Source organism: Thalassophryne amazonica, chromosome 11 (assembly GCF_902500255.1).
Source record: "Thalassophryne amazonica chromosome 11, fThaAma1.1, whole genome shotgun sequence".
Lineage (NCBI taxonomy): Eukaryota > Metazoa > Chordata > Actinopteri > Batrachoidiformes > Batrachoididae > Thalassophryne > Thalassophryne amazonica.
Genome location: NC_047113.1, coordinates 38,124,212 through 38,145,456, shown reverse-complemented (window position 1 = coordinate 38,145,456; position 21,245 = coordinate 38,124,212). Strand labels below are relative to the sequence as shown.

The 21,245-nt window shown below is 40.7% G+C and overlaps 1 pseudogene; it reads right to left on the bottom strand.

Annotated features, from left to right (window-relative positions):
- Nucleotides 1-12,553: 12,553 nt before the first annotated feature.
- LOC117520946 lies at nucleotides 12,554-13,452 on the bottom strand (annotated as a pseudogene).
- Nucleotides 13,453-21,245: the final 7,793 nt, after the last annotated feature.

The window sequence follows — 21,245 nt, the reverse complement described above, 5'->3', positions numbered from 1 at the left end:
TCAGACATTTCCCTGACAATGAAAATCCGACGAGGGGGGTGGACCAGTGCTCACTCAAAGACTGCCCACAGGCGAATGACGCAACCGACAGGCGTGAAAAAACACACGCATGCGCACGAAGGTTCAAGCTTGGCTGATGCAATCACACGTGATTCAAATCCATATAGTTTTTGAAAAAAATAAAAAGGCCCGTTACGTTTTGGACAGACCTCGTATGTGTGTATATATATATATATATATATATACACACACACATACACATACATACAGTGAGGAAAATAAGTATTTGAACACCCTGCAATTTTGCAAGTTCTCCCACTTAGAAATCATGGAGGTGTCTGAAATTTTCATCTTAGGTGCATGTCCACTGTGAGAGACATAATCTAAAACAAAAAATCCGGAAATCACAATGTATGATTTTTTAATAATTTATTTCTATGTTACTGCTGCAAATAAGTATTTGATCCCCTACCAACCAACAAGAATTCTGGCTCACACAAACCTGTTAATTTTTCTTTAAGAAGCCCTCTTATTCTGCACTCTTTACCTGTATTAATTGCTCCTGTTTGAACTTGTTACCTGTATAAAAGACACCTGTTCACACACTCAGTCAGTCACACTCCAACCTGTCCGCTATAGCCAAGACCAAAGAGCCGTCTAAGGACACCAGGGACAAAACTGTAGACCTGCACAAGGCTGGGATGGACTACAGGACAACAGGAAAGCAGCTTGGTAGAAGACAACAACTGTTATGATTATTTATTAGAAAGTGTAAGAAACACAAGATGACTGTCAATCTCCCTCGGTCTGGGATTCCATGCAAGATCTCACTTTATGGGGTAAGGATGATTCTGAGAAAGCTCAGAACTACACAGGAGGACCTGGTCAATGAGAGAATCATAACATCACAGTCGGAGACACAGTCGGAAAACAGTTGGCGAGAACAGGCAGCTCCAGACAGGGGTTTACAGAAAACTCACTCACATTGACCAATATCTTCTCTTTGGCTCAAACCACCCCCTTGAACACAAGCTCGGGGTGACCAGGACTCTTCAACACAGAGCCCTACAGGTGCCCACAACTACAGAGGGAAGGGCTAAAGAACAACAACTTGTCCGGAAAGCCCTCACAATATGTGGGTACCCACGATGGTCCCTGGAAAAAGTGCAGAAGTCCCAGAGAACAAAGAGACCAGACAGACAGGAGATGGAGACAAGAAGAAGAGAAGTATCTCTCCCTTATTTAGCAGGAGTAGGGGAAAAACTACAGAGGGTCTCCAGACAGCACAAAATCCCAGTTTACTTTAAACCTGTTAACACATTGAGACAGGAATTAGTTCACCCTAAGGACAGTTCACCCTAAGGACAGGATTCCTAGTTACAAACAGGATCCCTAGTTACAAACAGTGTATTCCATCAGATGTCAGGAAAACTGTAACAAACACTACATAGGTGAGACTAAGCAGCCGTTACACAAAAGGCGATACCAGCACCGCAGAGAGGGCACCAGTGGACCTCAGTCTGCAGCTCATCTCCACCTTAAAGACACTAACCACACATTTGAGGACAAAGAAGTTGAAATCTTAGCCAGAGAGAAGAAATGGTTTGAGAGAGGAGTGAAGGAGGCATTGTATGTGAAACATTTGAAACCCAGCCTTAACCGGGGAGGGGGTCTGAGACACGCTTTGTCCCCTGATTACAAAGGGGTACTCATGTCAAAGCAGTTTCAGTCTTTTGTTCATGGTAATGAGTAATTCACATCATCAGGAGATTCGTCAGGAGACTCGTCAGGAGAGGCGTCAGTCCCATTGTTAGGAGGGACAGCTACCCTGTCATTAGGAGGGTGCTAACTAGAGCATAATAAGTGGTAATTAAAGCAATTGTTTAGTCACTAGCCAATAGCAGTTTGCCTCTCGGTAGGAGGGGTCTGGTTAGGTTAAAACTCCAGCTTTTGTGGCTTCTATTTGTTCTTCTCTACAAAGGTCAAGACAGAAGTCAGACTACCAGAGCAAGAATTTTAGCTGAGGAAGCTTCTGCGATTTGAAGCGAAACGTCCTCGCGTTAAGCAACCCAGTCCAGTCGAAGATTCAAGCTTCTCTACTATGGAAACCACCTGGACAACTGAGAGCCTTCACAGAAACTGAATTTGTATGTCTTTATTGTAATTCCCAAATAACATTATTTTCATTATCTCTTTAACTCTATCTCTTTAACTTTATCATTCCAGTATGTAAATCAGACAATAATTTCTGCAAATTTTCCCCTGAACAAAACAGGGTTGTATCATCTGCAAACAGAACTGTCTTAAACAGATCTGAACTTTACCTAAATCATTAATGTACAAAATGAATAATTTTGGTCCCAAAACAGAACCCTGAGGAAGCCCACAAACGATGTCCAGATACGAAGAGCAGCAATCCCCGAGTTTAACAAACTGTTTCCGGTTTTGTAAGTAATTTTTAATCTAGTTCAAAGCCACTCCTCTGATCCCGTACAGTTCCATCATTTGAAGTAATACATTATGATCAATTGTATCAAAAGCCTTTCTCAGGTCAATAAATAAACCTATTACTATTTCCCTTTGGTCCACATCACTACTGATCTCCTCGACTGGATTGAGCAGTGCCACTGCAGTGGACCTACCTGTTCAAAAACCATATTGACTTTCATCCAGCAAGTTATGTCGTTCTATAAATTGATCCAATCGGCTATTGTAAAGCTTTTCCAATATCTTAGAAAACTGTGACAATAGAGACACAGGCCTGTAATTTGTAAAAAGATGCTTGCTGCCAGATTTAAATAAAGGCATCACTTTTGCCTCTTTCCTACTGTTTGGAACAATTCCAGTTTGAAATGATTTATTAAAAATATATGCTAATGGTTTTGGATTTCAGTAATTATTTGCTTTACTAACGACATATGTACATCATTATGATCCACTGACTTTTTCATGTACTAACTACCTTAATAATTTACCTTTCATCTACTGGACCAAGAAACATTGTGTGTATTTCTGTCAATTAATTGTTGATTTTCTCATGGGCTGTGTTAGTAGAGCAGATAAGTATGACTTTTGGCCAGAATTGTTCACTTGGTCATACAAGCATCAGATTTAGCATGAATGTTCTTCATAAATCAGTGTTTGAGAAAAAAATGCTGGCCACTTGAAAATCCATTATGGTGGCCAGGTAGGGGTCAATGAAGAATTACACAGAGGTCAGAATTTAAAAATGCTCCAATCATATTGAAAAGTATACCACATTATGTGTCTGATCATAACTATTCCAAAAGGGTATAGTTTGGACTATCTATGATTGAATGTTATAGAGTTATAAGGTAAAAACAGCAAAAATGGTGACAAAGGTCAGTTTCAGTTTGTACAGGGGTCAAAAGCTAAAGCTGCTCCAATTTTTGTAAAATGTGATGCAAATTATTGGTTGAGTTAATAGGGGTTTAAAAAGGAATAGTTTGCACCATGTGTCATGCTTCGTTGTCACGTTACATGGTAACATACGTCATATGCCATAGAATCCAATGAACGTCAACATTGTTTGACATTTACTCTGCAAACCAAGCATTCAGCACATTCAAAACTATTCCATTTATTAATCCTATTAGTTCAACCAATATTTTGCACCACTTTCTAACAAAATTGGAGCAACTTTAACTTTTGACTCCTGTGCAAACTGAAACTGACCTTTCTTACCATTCTTGCTGTTTTTACCGCATAGCTCCATAACATTCAGTCATATATAGTCCAAGCTATACCTTTTTGTTATCTTTGTGATCAGACACATAATTTGGTATAACTTTCAGTATGATTGGAGCATTTTTAAATTTTGACCCTGTGTTATTCTTCATTGACTCCTACCTGGCTGTCATATTGGATTTTCAAGTGGCCAGCACTTTTTCTCAAACACTGATTTATGAAAAACCTTCATGCCAAATCTGGTGCTTGTATCGCCAAGTGAAGGATTGTTTCAGTTATCTGCTGCACTATGTGGAATGTTAGCTGCCAGAGCTGGCCCAACATTAGCAAAGAATTTATTGAAACTATTCACTACTTCACTCATATCATATCCACCTTTGTTCTTATACGTAAAATATGTTGGATAGTTATTTGATTTGGATTTATTTGTTATAATAGTATTCAGTATTTTCCTTGTTTCCTTTATGTTGTTTTTATTGCCATTTAGTATTTTTCCAAAGTATGAATTTTTTTTTTTTACAGTTCTGCATCTTCTTCTTCTTTGTCTTTCGGCTGTTCCCGTTAGGGGTCGCCACAGCAGATCAATCGTTTCCATCTCACCCTGTCCTCTGTATCTTCCTCTGTCACACCAACCACCTGCATGTTCTCAGCATATCCATGAACCTCCTCTTTGGTCTCCCTCTTCTCCTCCTGCCTGGTGGCTCCATCCTCAGCATCCTTCTCCCTATATACCCTGGGTCCCTCCTCTGCACATGTCCAAACCATCTCAATCTCGCCTCTCTGACTTTGTCTCCAAACCGTCCCACCTGAGCTGTCCCTCTGATATGTTCATTCCTAATCTTGTCCATTCTTGTCACTCCCAAAGAGAATCTCAACATCTTCAGCTCTGCCACCTCCAGCTCTGCCTCCTGTCTTTTTGTTAGTGCCACTGTCTCTAAACCATACAACATAGCTGGTGTCACTACTGTTTTGTAAACTTTCCCCTTCACTCTTGCTGATATTCTTCGGTCACAAATCACTCCTGCCACCTTTCTCCACCCACTCCACCCTGCCTGCACTCTCTTCTTCACCTCTCTACCACACTCTCCATTACTTTGAACAGTTGACCCCAAATATTTAAACTCATCTACTTTCACCACTTCTACTCCTTGTAACTGCACTATTCCACTGGGCTCCCTCTCATTCACATACATGTACTCAGTCTTGCTTCTACTGACTTTCATTCCCCTTCTCTCCAAAGCATATCTCCACTTCTCCAGACTAGACTCAACTTGCTCTCTACTCTCACTACAGATCACAATGTCATCTGCAAACATCATAGTCCATGGGGACTCCTGTTTGATCTCATCTGTCAACCTGTCCATCACCACTGCAAACAAGAAAGGACTCAGAGCTGATCCTTGGTGTAATCCCACCTCCACCTTGAATGAGTCTGTCATTCCGACTGCGCATCTCACCGCTGTCACACTATTCTTGTACATGTCCTGCACTACCCTAACATACTTCTCTGCCACTCCAGACTTCCTCATACAATGCCACAACTCTTCTCTTGGCACCCTATCATAAGCTTTTTCTAAGTCCACAAACACACAATGTAACTCTTTCTGTCCTTCTCTGTACTTTTCCAACAGTATTCTCAGAGCAAACATTGCATCTGTAGTGCTCTTTCTCGGCATGAAACCATATTGCTGCTCACAGATCTTCACCTGTTTTCTAAGCCTAGCTTCTACTACTCTTTCCCATAACTTCATGCTGTGGCAGATCAGCTTTATGCCTCTGTAGTTACTGCAGCTCTGCACATCACCCTTGTTATTGAAAATAGGAACCAGCACACTTCGTCTCCACTCCTCAGGCATCCTCTCACTTTCCAAGATTTTATTAAACAATCTGGTTAGAAACTCTACTGCCATCTCTCCTAGACATTTCCATGCCTCCATTGGAATGTCATCTGGACCAACTGCCTTTCCACTCTTCATCCTTTTCATAGCAGCCCTCACTTCTTCCTTGCTAATCTCTTTTACTTCCTGATTTACTCTCACCACATCATCCAGCCTTTTCTCTCGCTCATTTTCTTTATTAATCAACTCTTCAAAATATTCCCTCCACCTTCTCAGCACACACTCCTCACTTGTCAGCACATTACTGCCCGAGTGGTAGGTGATGGTCTAGTGGTTAAGGTGTTGGGCTTGAGTCCAGAAGATCATGGGTTCAAATCCCCCGCCTCACTAAGGGCCCTTGGGCAAGGCCTTTAATCCCCTATTGCTCCTGGTGTGTAGTGAGCGCCTTGTATGGCAGCACCCTGACATCGGGGTGAATGTGAGGCATAATTGTAAAGCGGTTTGAGCGTCTGATGCAGATGGAAAAGCACTATATAAATGCAGTCCATTACCATGTGCATCTTTTACCACCCTAACCTGCTGCACATCCTTTCCAGCTCTGTCCCTTTGTCTGGCCAATCGGTACAAGTCCTTTTCTCCTTCCTTACTATTCAACTTCTTGTACAGCTCGCAATATGCCTTTTCCTTTGCTTTTGCCACTTCTCTTCTCGCCTTACGCCGCATCTCCTTGTACTCCTGTCTACTTTCTTCATCTCTCCGACTATCCCAAAACTTTTTCGCCAACCTCTTTCTCCTTATGCTTTCCTGGACCTCTTCATTCCACCACCAAGTCTCCTTGTCTTCCTTCCACTGTCCAGATGTCATACCCAGTACTGCCCTAGCTGTCTCCCTCACCACATCTGCAGTACTTTTCCAGTTGTCCAAAATTGCTTCCCCTCCAACTAGTGCTTCTCTCACCTGCTCGCTAAATTTCGTACAACAGTCTTCCTCCTTCAGCTTCCACCATCTGATCCTTTGTTGAGCTCTCACTCTCTTCTTCTTCTTTAACTCTAAAGTCATCCTACAAACAACCATCCTATGCTGTCTAGTGACACTCTCTCCTGCTACCACCTTACAGTCTGTGATTTCTTTTAGCTTGCATCTCCTATAAAGAATGTAGTCCACCTGTGTGCACCTTCCTCCACTCTTATATGTTACCCTGTGCTCCTCCCTTTTCTTAAAGTAGGTATTCACCACAGCCATTTCCATCCTTTTTGCAAAATCAACTATCATCTGTCCTTCCCCATTCCTATCCTTGATACCATATCTACCCATTACTTCCTCATCACCTCTGTTCCCTTCACCAACATGCCCATTGAAGTCTGCTCCTATCACCACTCTTTCATGCTTGGGCACACTCTCCACCACCTCATCTAACACACTCCAGAAATCTTCTTTCTCCTTCATCTCACAACCTACCTGTGGGGCATATGCACTGATGATATTCATCATCACCCCTTCAATTTGCAACTTCACACTCATCACCCTGTCAGACACTCGCTTAACCTCCAACACACTTTTAACATACTCTTCCTTTAAAATGACCCCAACACCATTTCTCTTCCTGTCCTCACCATGGTACAACAACTTGTATCCACCGCTGATGCTCCTGCTCTTACTTCCCTTCCACTTGGTCTCTTGCACACACAATATGTCTAACTTTCTCCTCTCCATTATATCAGCCAGCTCTCTCCCTTTACCAGTCATACTACCAACATTCAAAGTCCCCACTCTCATTTCCACCCTTCTAGTTTTCTTCTTCTCCCACTGTTCGTGGCAACGTTTTCCTCCTCTTCTTTATCGTCTTCGCCCAGCAGTAGCCCAATTTCCACCGGCACCCTGTTGGGCAATAGCACTGGTGGCGGACGTTGTTAACCCGGGCCGCGACCGATCCGGTATGGGAATTCGATTCTGAGTCTGCATAGTTGGGTTGGCTTGTTTTTTACGCCGGATGCCCTTCCTGATGCAACCCTCCTCATTTATCCGGGCTTGGGACTGGCACTCAGAATGTACTGGCTGCACACCCCATGTGGCTGAGTTTTTTACAGTTCTGCATGATAGTTGTTAATTTATTTTTTACATAGTCCTTATATTTAATCTCTGCCTCTCTTGATTTAGTTTTTATGAATTCTCTGTATACAACCTGGTCTCACAGCAAGTTGTGATTCAGCAGCACGAAATATACATTAATCTATTGGTTCGTGATATTGTGATGAAAAGCGCCTAATTTTTGTCACAGCAGCACAAATTCATTCTAATTCATTCCGTGATGGCTGCATGAAATTAAAAGTGAAGTGGGGGGTCAGGGGTGGTTATGGTTAGGGTGGGGGGAAGGAGAAAGATTAGGTTATGGTTAAGGTTAGGGGTGGGGGTGGGAGTAGGGTTAGTAATAGTGAGTTAATAAGCTCCGTCACGAAAATTTGACTCATTTCATCACTGGAGCACGAAAAAAAAAATGTGAGACTGGACTGCTGTATAGCATTTTTTTTCCCTTGCAAGCCTTTTGAAGACCTTTAGTTATCCATGGATGAGCTCTATATTTATTCTTATTACTATACTGTATAAATGGACAATTTTTGTTGTATATATTGAGAAATATGTTTTCAAATTCTTCATATGCCAAGTTAGCTTCCTGTTTTCTACAAATGGGATTCCAATTCTGTAAAGTAAATCATGTTTTAAGGCAGTGATAGCTTCTTCAGATTCCAAACGCTTACAATATTGTATTTTCTCAGTACATTTTTTAAGTTTAGATCAATTATTGTAAAAATGGTAAAAATTGGTAAATGGTCACTGATATCATTGATTAATAAGCCACTTAGTGTTTTGCTATCAATATCATTTGTAAATATATTGTCAATGAGAGTAGCTGAATGTAAAGTTATTCTTGAAGGCCTAGTGATTTTTGGATATAAATTTAAACTGTACATAGTATTAATGAAATTCTCTGTCACTTTATGCTTATGTGGATTTAAAAGATCAAGATTTATATCTCCACAAACAAATATTCATTTGTTATGCATCTGTGACAAGAATTTCTCAATCCGTTTTTGAAACTCTTCAATTTTAGAGCCTGGGGTTCTATATATGCAACTAATAATTATATTTTTACCTTTTTCTTTTCATATTTCAGTTGTCATGCATTCCAACAGATTTTCCAAGGCCATTGTCTTTAATTTTGTATTTAAGCCTTTTGTCAACATACAGTGGTACTCCTCCTCCTCTATTTTGCCTATTCAAATGATTTAATTCATACCCTTCCAATTCGTAAGTCAACCTCTGCAAGCCAAGTTTCCAATATGGCAGTTATACTCAAGGGATAACAAAACTGTTTTAAATAATGTTTGATATTCCCAAACGTTTTGTACATACTCCTACTGTTAAAGTGGATTATTGATAATTTCCCGTCATTTGAAATGCGGTTGTTGTATTGTCCATCTGTGTAATACTGACAATTGCTATTTCTAAAAGAATAGAAATGATTATCTTGATCTATCTCATATTCCATATCCTGTATATGGTGCTCAGTATACTGAAAAGATTGTAATTCCTGCACAGAAGTAAAATCAAATGAGTCAGCTGTCATCACATACGAAAAAGAAAAGCCCACAAACCAAAACCTGAAAACAACAAAAAGTCAAATTAGGTCCCACTACATAATGTAAACACTCACATAATATGAAAGTCATTTTCCAGAATTGCCTACACCCAACTTCATTAGACAACACAAACATAATCCTAAATGAACGAATAACAATACCCATCACTTAAATTTTTCCTAGTTAAATGCCATAGCTTTGTTTTATTACTTGTTACATTTTTTTTACTTATTACATACATTTTTAAAACAATCAAAAATAATTTTGGTTCATTTTATAGTTCAAAATCAAATACTTCTTAAATGTACTTATGGTGCATTGATTGCACATTGGAAGTTGTTAATTCTGAGTGGGTATGTTGACCTCTGACCTAAATGTGTTCCAGTACATTGCTTGGGATAAGGACATAAAGTTGTTTTGTATAATTTTTTTCTCCATCTGGGAAGGGGATTGTCACAGGTTTGTGACCCACTGCCATACTGACATCAGCACCAAGGTACACAACAGAAGTGAGGACCCATCGGATATGTTTATTGTATAAAACTCACCATCAAACACTACATACAAATTAAAATTATTGAAAAGGTTATTGTGTTTGCCACCACATTGCTATGATGTCAGATCCGCGATCTCTGTCTTCACGGATCCAGCCCAAGTTTCCGACTTTGAATTCCGATTTGAATGTTACTGTTTGTGCCCCTCACCCAAGTTCTCAGTACAACTGAATGCAACATTTTTTAATGACATCTCAGGACATCTGAGGATTAATAAATGGAATAATTTTGACTGTGTTGAGTGCTTGGTCTGTAAAGTAAAGGTCAAACAATGTCAATGTCCATTGGATTCTATAACATTGGATTCCTTTTTAAAACCCTATTAGTTCAACGAATAATTTGCATCACTTTTTACCAAAATTAGAGAAACTTTAACTTTTGACCCCTGTACAAACTGAAAGTGACCTTTGTCACCATTCTTGCTGTTTTTACCTCATAACCCCATAAGGGTCCCTTCACACATAGTGCGAATATGTACAACTCAAGGGGACTCACGTTGGAACTCGTATGAGCGAACCACGAAACATCATGCCGACAGGCAGGTGTGCACGATGCCACTGTGATGGTTTGTGCACGTGGGAACACAGCAGCTTTTCACAGCAGCTGCACAATGTGCAGCTGCTGTAAAAATAAAAAAATAAAAATGACATGCCACCCACGAACTCAAATCCGCACTTTCCAAAAGCTCTGATTGCCAGTCAGAAACCTTGCCACTGAGCTACCATCACTGTCCTGTAAAAGGTGCAGGAAAATGCGTGATATCAAGAAAGACATGGATGTTTAAAAAAAAATGCACACCATATAAAAATACCCCATTTTGTTGAATCCCTCTTATCAAGTGGACAATACAAATATGATCTGTCTGTTCCTCTGTAGATGAGCCATGGTCACAGATGACAGTCATGACATGAATGGAGCAGTGCACTCATCTCATCATGTTCACATCTGCTGTTGTGTGTCCAGCCAGTCCCGTGTGTGTGTCCTGCCCAACACGCGTGTGTTGTGGACGCCGCATTGCAGGACTGACACCGCGTCATGTGAAACAGACCTCACATAGGTGAAGTGACAGTCTGATTGCCTGCTGTGTGTTATGATCTGACGGTCCTGTTCAACCTGGGGGCAATCTGTCAATGTGCACAGTATGCGTGAACTCGCTTGCTGCAGCCTGTCGTCACACCGATATATATTTTTATTTATGTCCATGTGAGGACAGCAACAAGACACGCGCGTCACAGTGGGCAGTGGTTAGTCCATGTCCATCCAAACACAATACATGTTGTCCAGATCCACAGATCTCCACAGCCGCTCCTATCGGTGGCCACACCCGCTGTCAGTTCAGCGCACACACCAACATGTCACTGTGTCTGTTTGCAAAGCCACACTCGTGGGGCATTTAGACATATTTCACATCCAGCTTGACAGTGATTGTCTGCTGACTGTTTTCGTGATAATAGTGAGAATGGTCACACATTTTCTAAGTGCCATGCGAGCGGTGTTAGATGTTCGTGTGTGTCAGCTAGAATTTGGCCGACACCTGCCACGAGAGGGTTCGATGGGCTCGCACAGCGCACAATCTTTCAGCCGCTGGTGTGCACAGATATTTGTAGCAACAGGTGTACGAGGAGTTGGAAGCAGCTTCGAATTTACACATTTTGCAGACGATTCCTGCTTCATGTGCACTTTATGTGCAATTCAAACAAATTCGCGTGGGGCTCTAACATTGAGTCACAGATAGTCCAAACTATACCTTTTTAGAATCTTGGTGATAAGACAAATAATATGCTGTAGTTTTCAATATGACTGGAGCATCTTTTAATTTTGACCCCTGTGTAATTCTTCAGTTCACCCCTACCTGGCTACCTATTGAAAATTCAAGTGGCCAATCATTTTATTTTTCAAAAGAGTAATGTCTAAGGCGTATGTGTGCCAGTTTTGGTGGTTGTTTTCAGAAATGAATGATTGTTACAGTTATCTGCCCCACTATGACCCACAAGTTGTGACTTACTGATCTTACTTAATTTATTATCCTTCAAAGGAAAAGATTTGGGCACCTCTGCTCTCAATATACTGTATGTGTGGTTTTGAATTTACATGTTCAAATGAGCTTGTTCGCCAGCTTGTTTCATTTCCAAATCCTAAGCTTGTGAAGCCACCAAAGCCTCAACTGCTTGTGTGAAAATACCAAAAATATTTTAAGGAAGTAAATCTCTCCAAGTATAAATTCTTTCAGTGACCCTGAAGCAAATGCAGCCGTAAAAGCTGACATAATATGAAATAGTTGTAATATTTAAGAGCCATTTCAGTTATTCTGAAATGCCACATAATAATATTTATTCTTAAAAAAAACAAATTGGGGACAAAAAAAAAACATAGAAAAAACTCCACTGTCAATCAATCAATCAATTTTATTTATATAGCGCCAAATCACAACAAACAGTTGCCCCAAGGCGCTTTACATTGTAAGGCAAGGCCATACAATAATTACGTAAAACCCCAACGGTCAAAACGACCCCCTGTGAGCAAGCACTTGGCTACAGTGGGAAGGAAAAACTCCCTTTTAACAGGAAGAAACCTCCAGCAGAACCAGGCTCAGGGAGGGGCAGTCTTCTGCTGGGACTGGTTGGGGCTGAGGGAGAGAACCAGGAAAAAGACATGCTGTGGAGGGGAGCAGAGATCAATCACTAATGATTAAATGCAGAGTGGTGCATACAGAGCAAAAAGAGAAAGAAACACTCAGTGCATCATGGGAACCCCCCAGCAGTCTAAGTCTATAGCAGCATAACTAAGGGATGGTTCAGGGTCACCTGATCCAGCCCTAACTATAAGCTTTAGCAAAAAGGAAAGTTTTAAGCCTAATCTTAAAAGTAGAGAGGGTGTCTGTCTCCCTGATCCGAACTGGGAGCTGGTTCCACAGGAGAGGAGCCTGAAAGCTGAAGGCTCTGCCTCCCATTCTACTCTTACAAACCCTAGGAACTACAAGTAAGCCTGCAGTCTGAGAGCGAAGCGCTCTATTGGGGTGATATGGTACTACGAGGTCCCTAAGATAAGATGGGACCTGATTATTCAAAACCTTATAAGTAAGAAGAAGAATTTTAAATTCTATTCTAGAATTAACAGGAAGCCAATGAAGAGAGGCCAATATGGGTGAGATATGCTCTCTCTCCTTCTAGTCCCCGTTAGTACTCTAGCTGCAGCATTTTGAATTAACTGAAGGCTTTTCAGGGAACTTTTAGGACAACCTGATAATAATGAATTACAATAGTCCAGCCTAGAGGAAATAAATGCATGAATTAGTTTTTCAGCATCACTCTGAGACAAGACCTTTCTAATTTTAGAGATATTGCGTAAATGCAAAAAAGCAGTCCTACATATTTGTTTAATATGCGCTTTGAATGACATATCCTGATCAAAAATGACTCCAAGATTTCTCACAGTATTACTAGAGGTCAGGGTAATGCCATCCAGAGTAAGGATCTGGTTAGACACCATGTTTCTAAGATTTGTGGGGCCAAGTACAATAACTTCAGTTTTATCTGAGTTTAAAAGCAGGAAATTAGAGGTCATCCATGTCTTTATGTCTGTAAGACAATCCTGCAGTTTAGCTAATTGGTGTGTGTCCTCTGGCTTCATGGATAGATAAAGCTGGGTATCATCTGCGTAACAATGAAAATTTAAGCAATGCCGTCTAATAATACTGCCTAAGGGAAGCATGTATAAAGTGAATAAAATTGGTCCTAGCACAGAACCTTGTGGAACTCCATAATTAACCTTAGTCTGTGAAGAAGATTCCCCATTTACATGAACAAATTGTAATCTATTAGATAAATATGATTCAAACCACCGCAGCGCAGTGCCTTTAATACCTATGGCATGCTCTAATCTCTGTAATAAAATTTTATGGTCAACAGTATCAAAAGCAGCACTGAGGTCTAACAGAACAAGCACAGAGATGAGTCCACTGTCTGAGGCCACAAGAAGATCATTTGTAACCTTCACTAATGCTGTTTCTGTACTATGATGAATTCTAAAACCTGACTGCAACTCTTCAAATAGACCATTCCTCTGCAGATGATCAGTTAGCTGTTTTACAACTACCCTTTCAAGAATTCTTGAGAGAAAAGGAAGGTTGGAGATTGGCCTATAATTAGCTAAGATAGCTGGGTCAAGTGATGGCTTTTTAAGTAATGGTTTAATTACTGCCAGCTTAAAAGCCTGTGGTACATAGCCAACTAATAAAGATAGATTGATCATATTTAAGATCGAAGCATTAAATAATGGTAGGGCTTCCTTGAGCAGCCTGGTAGGAATGGGGTCTAATAGACATTTTGATGGTTTGGATGAAGTAACTAATGAAAATAACTCAGACAGAACAATCTGAGAGAAAGAGTCTAACCAAATACCGGCATCACTGAAAGCAGCCAAAGATAACGATACGTCTTTGGGATGGTTATGAGTAATTTTTTCTCTAATAGTTAAAATTTTATTAGCAAAGAAAGTCATGAAGTCATTACTAGTTAAAGTTAATGGAATACTCAGCTCAATAGAGTTCTGACTCTTTGTCAGCCTGGCTACAGTGCTGAAAAGAAACCTGGGGTTGTTCTTATTTTCTTCAATTAGTGATGAGTAGTAAGATGTCCTAGCTTTACGGAAAGTTGTCTTCAGTGAGGATGTAAAACTATTGACGAGATACTCTATCTCACTTACAGAGTTTAGGTAGCTACTCTGCACTGTGTTGGTATATGGCATTAGAGAACATAAAGAAGGAATCATATCCTTAAACCTAGTTACAGCGCTTTCTGAAAGACTTCTAGTGTAATGAAACTTATTCCCCACTGCTGGGTAGTCGATCAGAGTAAATGTAAATGTTATTAAGAAATGATCAGACAGAAGGGAGTTTTCAGGGAATACTGTTAAGTCTTCAATTTCCATACCATAAGTCAGAACAAGATCTAAGATATGATTAAAGTGGTGGGTGGATTCATTTACATTTTGAGCAAAGCCAATAGAGTCTAATAATAGATTAAATGCAGTGTTGAGGCTGTCATTCTCAGCATCTGTGTGGATGTTAAAATCGCCCACTATAATTATCTTATCTGAGCTAAGCGCTAAGTCAGACAAAAGGTCTGAAAATTCACAGAGAAACTCACAGTAATGACCAGGTGGACGATAGATAATAACAAATAAAACTGTACATTTGACTGTTTGGATTTAACTTTTGCCAAGCTACCACATTAAATTCTCAGAACTCTTCAAATATCTGACTGTAGACATGGATTTTTGAGTTTATATTGGTAACTAACTAACTAACTAACTAACTAACTAACTAACTAACTAACTAACTAACTAACTAACTAACTAACTTGTAGCATCTTTCTATCAATATGACAAATAAAGACTGAACAGATCAACTAGCTATGACTCAGGCCCTTGAATTAGTCCATACTGGCTCATTTGAATGATTGAGATCAAGTGAAGAAACGTTACACTGGAGCTCTTCAGGCTGCTTTCTTACCGGGGTTGAATATTTATTTGTATCTAATAGCAACATGGGCAACACTGACCACCTGAGTTGCCAAGACCAGGCTTGAACCTCATGGACAAGGTCTTAGCAAGCTTTATACCATGGCCAGTGAGAATTCCATGTCTAACTGGCATGCATTATTTTCATGTATACGCACACGTAGTTCAGCGAGTTAAGTCACTGTTATCAGGCCCGGCGCCAGAAAAAAATATTAAGGGGGCGATGAGTTTATCACAGGGGGCGGGGGTCGCCCTCCCCGGAGGGTACCTGCCTCTGAGCGTGCATAATGAATTGGGTGTGCTCCTAGAAAGCTCGTGTATTTAGGCTACACCGTTGTAAAGCCCAGGTTACACATAGACGGTTTTGTCGGCGAGTAGTACGTAGACCGAAGTTCGCGGTAGTTCCGGCTGTTTTCGCGGTGGAAAGGGGTGGAGCGCGCGCAGCGGGGCTCCTCCTCGCACTTTCCCCCCAAAAACTCTGTCATAATTGTGTTTAGAAACCAGTCACCATTTGTTTTATTATACATCTGTGAAGTTAATTAATAAAATATTCTCTACAGACGATTCGCTCACGTGCGCGTAAAAAAAAAAGAAATAAAGAAACTCCCTGCTGCTGCTGCTGTTTGCAGCGGGGCTCCTCCTCACTCTTTCCCCCAAAAAACTCTGTCATAATTGTGTTTAGAAGCCAGTCACCATTTGCTTTATTATACAGCTGTGTAGCTAATAAGCAAAATAATCTCCAGGACGATTCGCTCGCACACGCACGTAAAATAAAAATAAAAAGAAACTCCGCTCCACGCTGCTGTGGTGCTGCTGCTCGCTCCAAAAACTCTGTCATGATTGTAAAATAAAGGACAAAAGAGACATAAGTCCTGCTCACAGGCTGCTACCAGATACAGGACATGTCACATCTTCAAACTCCAGACTTCTCCACGTCACTACATATTCAGTCCCTGATTGGTCATCGTGGCGCGACGAGAACTGCAGCACTACAGGAAGCGGCAGGATGAAATGCCGATTAAAAAGTATCAAACGCCGTTGTTCGCGTTGTTGCTGTCGCCACGGGAGGTCTCCGGGAGCGCTCCCGGAATTATTCGACATGTTGAATAATTTTTTTGACGATTCCCGGTAAAGCTGGAACTAAGCCACGCCCCCTAGTGCCGGTGTTAACAACTGCGTGTGATCCTTAAGACGGCCAAAAACTCTTCCGGGACGCTTCCGGGAGCTCTTACCCTCTGTGTGTAAACGGGACTTAAGAGACTGACTGACTAAGAGTAAAGAGTGATGACAGTATTTTTTTTATTATTATTTGAACGTATAGACCCTCGGTCAACTGATCTCCTGCATACCACAAAACCAAACCAACAACTGATCTGAGAAATGACACGAGACAGTAGATTAACCCCACATACAGCCCTCCATCACAAGTACAAACACAGCGCAACTGGGCATGACAGTCACACAAGGGGTCAACGATAAACCTTTCATGTAGATATACAGTGGTCCCTCGTTTATCGTGGGAGTTATGTTCTAAAAATAGCCCGCAATAGGCGAAATCCGCAAAGTAGTCAGCGTTATTTTTTACAATTATTATAGACGTTTTAAGGCTGTAAAACCCCTCACTACACACTTTATACACTTTTCTCAAACAGGCATTAACATTTTCTCACTTTTCTCTCGTGTGTAAACACTCTCAAAGTTCAAACCTTAGTAGAAAAATAAGACCAACCTGTTTTCAGGCCCAAACATTTGTTTGAGAAATAAAAATAGAACGTTTTCCTATAAATAATTATGATGGATTTTAGAACTAACGAATTTAATTTTAAGGATCAACCTATGAGGTTGGACACTTAAGAAATTATTAATAGTGACTGACCAGTATTTCACTGTTCCTGTGATCGCACCTCTTCGTCCTGGCGCCACGCCACTGTCGCGCCTTTTTCCACTCACACCTCGCTGCAGGTGTCTTTTTCCGAGTGAAGAACACAGTTATGGGTAGTTGTTGGCGCTCTTTTTCTTCTGGGCGAGAAGATTCTTATAAACAGACACGCAGAACACAATGTGCGTGCTCTCCCTTCGTGGTGCCGCAACAGGTGTCCCGTCATCTCGACAGAACACCGGCCTGCTTGATGAGGACGCAGAGTAGAATCCACTGTAAACAAAAAACAACAAAAAAAAGCATGCAAAATTGGACTAAAAAAATCCACGAAACTGCGAGGCGCTATATTTTCCAGTATTCCTTTTTCTTTCTTTTTTATTTTTATTTTTGATAACTCTCATATCCGAGGAGGCGAGGTTGATGACGTGAGGGGGCGTCGCCCACAAACGCCCCCTCGTGGCTCCGGGTCCGAATCACTCCGCTCTGGTCGTCACCATAGCAAATCAGTTGGCGCACATCAGCTGTGTTTTGACAGGTGAATGACAGAAACACGATAAAACATGGATTTCCAAGTGAATTTTAATATTTTTGGTCAAAATAAAACGTTTGAGGAATGGAAATTAAGAGGAGGAGAGCAAACGAAAAGAACAGCAAAAGCAATGGCATAAAGATTTAACATCAGACGAACTGGACAAGATTGAAGACGGGAAAGAGAAGAGACCGGTTCTATCCTTGCTGGCTGTCGGAGTGCTCCGCATCAAAACAGAGAGTGTAGTTCCTGGACCTATTGCCAGAGTTTGGCACAGCTCAACACAGCAGAGAGGGGGCCGGTGTGAGTGGCCCGCTGCGGCGCGAGCCCACAGACACGTTAAGCACATCGGAGACAGAATGTCTTGAGACTGGTATAAAATAGTCCCAAATACTCACACATTTGTATCAAGTTCTGTTAACTTAAATAAATATTTGTGTGTTAGCTCACTGTGTGGGATCATGGTATAAGCGGATTAAACAACTCGAAGCCGTGCACTATACGGTTTGAATGCACGACATCTAATCTAGTTTAATCCTTACTTATATAACGGTCATTTGATTGGTGCTTTGTATGTCACATAACATGGATTAATTCATCCCATTTGTGCTGCATTGCATTTAGAGTGCAGTTTGGTTCCATACTTTTGGTACCATTGCACTCTGCACACGTACGCACACATGCCACATGCATGCTCGCTCTCGCACACACACACACACACAAAACAAATCCACTGTGCTCTCTCGAGGCTGTTATCAGGAAGTTAGAATGAAAAGCTGGACTAATTTCTCACGTGATTTTTTTTTCTCGTCACTGAGGATGTACACATGCAGACTGATTGAATGAGTTAACTGACAGTACTAATTCTTGTAACACACACACACACAAACACACACACACAAAATCCACTCCGATGTAAGCCGTCTGGATGCATGCACTAAAAAAACTGACTCACTGGATTGGATTTCCATCTAATAAATATATGCAGTTCTAACTCAAAAAAGGCACATCCATGCAAGATAATTTAATTTATTTGATGGAAATCCTGCATATAATTGAATTGAGTTCATCCAATGAGTCTTTTTTTTGAGTGAGAAGAACTGTTCAGATGAAAAGCTGAGCTGATTTTTGGCTGGACTGAGGACTGACATATCATTCAACTCAGCTTTTCCTCGTTGAATGATATGTTCCAGTATTCACCTCATGAAATATTCGTACCATTGAACTCATAAACATTCATTATTTATATAAGGATATACACAGGAAATTTTGCAGAGTAAAATTTGCTCTGCTGGGATAACATTTGGTCCCAGTCTAAATAGAGTTAAATATACTCTACCATGGGGCTAAATCAACTCAGCATAGTGTAAAATCAACTATTATTGGAGCAGAACCACTTGCACTGACTCGACGGTGTCGCCAACTGAATGGTCCGCTCTAAAAATCAGTCCGCCCTGCCTTCACTGCGCATGTGTCATCAGCCGCACTTCACTGATTAACACCTCGTTTTTGCTTAAAACTGCACTCCAGTCATCATCTGGCTCAGCGACAGATATCTGAAGCTTTTGTATAACAATCATTTCCACATAAATTCAGCATTATTTCATCAGAAAAGATGGAGGAAGCGATCAGAGCGCCACAGCTACAAGGCAGCTAGCTGTTGCGTTCACTGACTGTCCATCATTTCAAAGCGTCACAAATTAACACCTCGTTCATGCTTAAAACTGACTTTAGAATAATTTATGAGGTTTTGCCTTGTCATTTAATGGTTAATAATTCCATTCATCCATTTGATCGCTTTGGGTGGGGACGGTCCATCCACCGGATGCCTAATTTTGTTTAAAGAATTATTGTACACTTTCTGTAAATCCTGTAAACTTCATTTCACTTATCAAATATCACTGTGTTTGTCTGCTATATGATATATTTAACTGAAATTGCTGACAACAACCAATGATTTTTTTTTTTTTTTACAATAAGATACGATACAATATACTTTATTATTATCACTTTACCGAGGCGTTGCTAGGCCGGTAGCATAGATTTACGTCGACGCTACCTGGCTATACCCGCCCGCAGTAGCGAACGAGTATCGCATACCCGCCTGCTGTGTGTAAACAAATGACGTCATAGCGTGCGCAGCCCAAGAACTGTCCACAGAGGAAAAAAAAAAAAACTGTCCGCAGAGGAAAAGATAAAAAGGCGAGAAGTGTGTGTTGGTCAAAATATGGATATTCCGGATGATTTTCTCATGCATAGTACGACAATGAATAGCAGCCAAAGTCTAACTCGGGCGAATATCTGTTATTTTGGGCGACTGGGCATGAACATCGGGCCTCTGAAAATGCATCCTGCCCCCCAAAAGCATGTTATTGTATTATTATCCCAAAAAAGGGAAATTCATCTTGGACTCATATACCGCCTACAATACACGATAAAAACAATTAAGAAAAAACACAATAAAATCCATAAAAACAAGAAAATCCCCATCAATATAAACACCCCACATAAATAGAAATAGAAATAAGACACAACAACCGACAATATAACAGACAATAATCCCCCCCATATTGCACACTTCCCCTAACAATAAATACCATGGAGCTGTCACACAGTTCTGCCGCCTTACACAATCTTATTCAGAAGTCTGATAGATGCTTGCACAAATTACTTTTTTAAACAGTTCATCTTAAATTTCGGAACTCTATACCACCTACCTGAAGGCAAGAGTTCATATTCTTTATAGAGGATATGTGAGGAGTCAGTCAATATCCTCTGAGCATGCCTGAGAACAGCCTGGTCATACAAAGACTGCAGGCCCTGGTACTCCTTCCGTCCCATCACCTTCATGGCAGTGTGGATCAGATAACCGAGTTTGGTTTTTAATTGCACAGTGAGGTTACCAAACCACACTGATATACCAAACCTTATCAAGCTCTCCAAGACAGCTTGGTAGAATATAAACATAATTGTCTGGTCCACACCAAAAATTCTGAGTCTTTTAAAGGAAAATCATGGAAATCATTAGGGGTGCCCAAACTTTTACATACCACTGTACATACATATACAACCCCTGGCAAAAATTATGGAATCACCGGCCTCGGAGGATGTTCATTCAGTTGTTTAATTTTGTAGAAAAAAAGCAGATCACAGACATGACACAAAACTAAAGTCATTTCAAATGGCAACTTTCTGGCTTTAAGAAACACTATAAGAAATCAAGAAAAAAAGATTGTGGCAGTCAGTAACGGTTACTTTTTTTAGACCAAGCAGAGGAAAAAAATATGGAATCACTCAATTCTGAGGAAAAAATTATGGAATCACCCTGTAAATTTTCATCCCCAAAACTAACACCTGCATCACATCAAATCTGATCGTTAGTCTGCATCTAAAAAGGAGTGATCACATCTTGGAGAGCTGTTGCACCAAGTGGACTGACATGAATCATGGCTCCAACACGAGAGATGTCAATTGAAACAAAGGAGAGGATTATCAAACTCTTAAAAGAGGGTAAATCATCATGCAATGTTGCAAAGATGTTGGTTGTTCACAGTCAGCTGTGTCTAAACTCTGGACCAA